The sequence below is a fragment of the Schistocerca gregaria genome, chromosome 1, assembly GCF_023897955.1.
Source record: "Schistocerca gregaria isolate iqSchGreg1 chromosome 1, iqSchGreg1.2, whole genome shotgun sequence".
NCBI lineage: Eukaryota > Metazoa > Arthropoda > Insecta > Orthoptera > Acrididae > Schistocerca > Schistocerca gregaria.
Genome location: NC_064920.1, coordinates 1,061,588,649 through 1,061,593,194, shown reverse-complemented (window position 1 = coordinate 1,061,593,194; position 4,546 = coordinate 1,061,588,649).

Genomic DNA, 4,546 nt, shown 5'->3' with positions numbered 1-4,546 from the left:
GAGTCTCGGTCCGGCTCACTGTTTCAGTCTGCCAGGAAGTTTCACATATTCGCGTTATTTGTTAGGAAATTTCAAATCAGCGCACGCTCAGTCACTAAGTGAAAGATTTATAATGGAAACAGTCCCCCTCTCTATGGCTAAGTCATTTCTCTGCGAAACCTTTCTTCCAGGAATCCTAGTCCAATGAATAACAGAGGACACGGGTAATGGCAGAATTGGAGCTGTGAAGTCAGGACTTGAGTTTGCCTGGATGCGTAAGTTGCTCTACTACCCTTCGCCACGCACGTGGAAGACTGCACAGTGCACACGTTTGTCACTGACTGCACCACAATCAATAATTTTCACCGTTATTATCCTTTACAAAGAGCATATGTGGGAAGAAATTTCGGCGGTGAAATGCATAGGAACACAACTTCGTATTGCTTGAGGTAATGGCAGGCCACTCGAAATGCATATCAAGTAATGGACATTAGCATAACCTAACGTACAGATACATTTGCTTAGAGAGACTTTTTGGAACAGGCAACTCGGTTCGAGCGTGTCGTTCGGTACAGGGCAATTACATGTATGAGCACTTCCTTGAACAAAAACAAACCGAACTAACTCTATAACCCAAGGTAGATTCTTCTCCGATACGTCCCTAAGTTTCCATTTCAGATCATCCAGCATTAGTATGCGATACCGTACTGGGATAGTAAAGGTCGTTCGTCTCGCGAAATGTTCCTGGAGAAAATAGAGCAGCATAAGGGCGAATAATTTTGCAAAAATATATATCTCTCTCTCTCTCTCTCTCTCTCTCTCTCTCTCTCTCTCTCTCTCTCTCTCTGTGTGTGTGTGTGTGTGTGTGTGTGTGTGTGTGTGTGTGTGTGTGTGTGTGTGTGTGTGTGTACAGTTATCAACGAGAAATAATTTTAGAGTTACTTTCATTCCCCTCCATAAATTTGCTAACGGCCCAACGATAAAATACAAGACCGATGGCTTATTTGGAATGACTGCGGTGGAGGCCTTGCTGCGTTTTGCATCCTGAGGCAGCAAACAGTAGCTCAGGGTACGCAGATCACGTGACAGTCGAAACGTGATGACGTATTGTTTTAGAATACAGTTTTCTGTCACCAGAAGCGACTTCTTAGACAGTGTCTTCTTGATGTTATGGCTAAATCCTTTTCCGTCCTTAAGAAAGCCTTAACAGGACAGCCGATGTTTTCACTGTACCTACGTGATTTATCATATGGGGTTTACAGCGTTCTCTGGTTACTCACGACGCTTTTGTCTACAATAAATTAACGCCATTGGATATTTGGAAGGAATTCGACTTAGAAATATAAACGTCCTAGCAGATTGAAACTGGCAGACTCGAACCTTGCCATCGTGTCCAAAAACTATCTTGCAAACAACACTACTGTCAGCGAACAGTCTAACAAAGTTGTTGAAACTTGCTGACCAATAGCTCACGTGTATAGACAACATTAGGATACTTTTACAGTTTCTTGGGGAACGCCCAATGTTAAATCCTTTTGTGCTAAACATTCGCCGCCTAGTATAACGTAATTTTTCATCCATCATCAAATGCTCTGATTGGTTTCATGCGGTCAACCACGACTCCGTCTTTTGCGTCAACCTCTTCATCTCAGAGCACCACTTGCACCCTACGTTGTTAATTATTTGTTGGATATATACTGCAATATCCGTCTTCCCCTACAATTACTGCCCACTACGGCTCTCAAAAGTACCATGGGTGTTATTCCCTGATATCTTAACCCATGGTTGTATCATCCTGTCCCTTCTTTTTGTCAGCGTTTACCTTGTGTTCCTTTTGTCGCTGACTCTGCGGAGAACCACCTCATTCCTTAACAGCTCACCTAACTTTCTGAGTTCTCGCAATCAAAAATTCATCGAGGCAATTGTATAACTGCAGACTTAATCCGTATGGTCCTGGTTATAAATCAACGACATGATAATGTCATACGCCTTCCGGAAATCTGGCAAGAGGCAGCATACCTGTTTACCGGCATCTCCTGTATGCAAAACACCGAGTATGGAGAAAAAGAAACAGTTTCACACACGAGCGTTTATTTTCAATTCATGCTGATTCTTTGAAATAAGAATTCTTTCCTTAATAAACGTCAGAACGGTTTAGGTGTTTTTTTTTTCTTTCAATTGTGGACAAAATCTTACCACCTGTGGAACATCTACGAAAAACAACAATTCTGTAATGTGTACATATAACTATATATGTAAGCAGTGCTTGCCATTTGTTCCCTAACATTTAATTCCATCTTACATAACCAGCTGTGCAAAATAAGCGTTTTAATGACGATACTACTCCAAAAATTATGCCTGTAAAACAGTAGGTAAAGTTCCAGATAATGCTGATCATATACAAACTGATTTAAGATGAGCTGTCATTCCCTTCCAAAAAGTGTTCGTTTCTCATGAATTCCGTTATAGGAATTATTTCCCAAGTATGCCTCCTTATTTACAGTTTCCTTTGTAAACAACAAGGACACGGCGGAAGATTTAAGTTACGGTTCACCCAATGACAGATGTGTATACTGTTCGTGCCGTCAGCCATCCCTCATTAATGAGCCACAGTGCGACGTACTGTGAAATGTTTCGCAATTTTAGATATCGTGCCCCTGATGAAGGTCGTTTCCAGTAATGACCGAAAGCGTATATTCTATGCCATTACCAGGTCATACAATTTTAATGAAACGGATACAATCCTGTATACACACTACTCCCCACGGGGTAATCAGCGAATCATTACATATAAAATCCTTCGACGTACGGGACGTGTAGAGGAGGGGGGAAGAGGCGCCGCTGAGGATGAGAGTACCGGGTCAAAACTGCCAAGTCTCCAGAAAACTACTGCTGTTTCCTGGCTAAAGTAAATAACTAAATAAGTAGATAGATAAACAAAACGAAATAGAAAAATAAAGAATTCATCGAATGGTGTCACTATAGTTATTATTTTGAGTAATGATTTGGATATGATGAACAGATCATCTTCAGATCAAACGCCAGTGCTGCAAAGCGCTTATTGCCCAAATAGGGTTACTGATATATGTTCAGTACTGTCAAGGTGAAGTGATAATTCAAAATTTATCCTCACCACTTTTTTGGGTTAACTGCGCGTTGCAGGACTGGTTTCAAATCAAAAATGATCTTGGTGTCATATCGATACCGGTGGTCAGAATGCGACTACAGTGATCCCGACAGTTTTTTATGATACCAGCAGCAGTCAGCGTTTCCCAAAAACCCACGCCTTTAATTATGATAATTCTGTAAAATAATTGCACCACCCCACTAAACTGAAGGAATATGAAAATAGACGCCGCCCATTTGTTTTAATCACCAATGACAGGTCGCTGGCACAGTACCACATCTTCCGGTAGAATGACACTTCCACTGTTTGAGGCAGAGAGTAATATAATGGCGTGTTGTCAATCTACCGCATGCAATCTGACTGAGGAGACTCATTAAAAAAAAGAGGACACTGCCTACTAACCGACACACGCAGAGTGCGGAGCACACTTGCACACGAGAGCCGCGGAACTCGAGACGTTTCGGCCGCGTGGCCTCGCGGCGTCATCAGCAGAGACCCGGCCGCGTCGTGCGCCAGCCCTGCACTGAGCACTCAGCGCCGTCGCCGCGCCCGCCGCCACAACACCGCGACACTGGCGCATCCAGCGGCGGCCACCGCAACCTCTGGCATCGATCTGCTCTTCGCAGCGGACAGCATCTGTCGCTGGATCGCGTCACCACGCCGTAACGTAGCGGGCGCCGCCGGTGCGCGAAGGAGGCTGCCACTGATTGCAGTAGCAAATAACCTATCCTAGTATCTCGGCACTTGGGCGTTTATCGTATTTCGTTATTGACAGAAAAAAATGCCCCGACGATATATGGAACGATTATTGAAAGGGGTAAAAGTCGTGAAACTGGGCGGCCCAAGGTCTCGTGTCTGTACCCTCAGCATCATCGGCCTCCCTGCGTTGTTCCGAAAGCTTTATACTATACAACTCAGTATGAGCAATACTGTGAAATAACAGGCTGTGCATATAATATATTAGCTTCGCGCCCACTGCTTCGCTCGCGTTGACTATAAGGTCTGCGCAGCTTATTTTTGTTTTCCTTTAATCGAATATTTACATTGTTAACAAGTTGCAATATAATATAAACTTCGCACTCTAATTAAGGCCATAGGGCTACAGAAACATGTACTTTTTCCGAATGTACGTCTGACCAAAAAGCTATTTCGGCAGCTAGAGTCAGAGCTCACGTTAGTTCTTGTGATATCTCCTCAGAAACGTTCAACCTATAACACAATTTTCGTTAGAAATCAAATACAAATTTTCATAGATATAGCTTTAAAAATGTTCTAATATAACGAAATACTTTCATAAAAAAATTTTATCCCATTTTCACTCCCTTAGGATCTGAATTTTCAAGAAACTCTGAAAAACTTATTTTTTTTATTTACGACAGAAATTACATACAAGTTCTCGTACTTCTAGCTTCAAATTTGCTTTAAGAGCGGCATATTTTC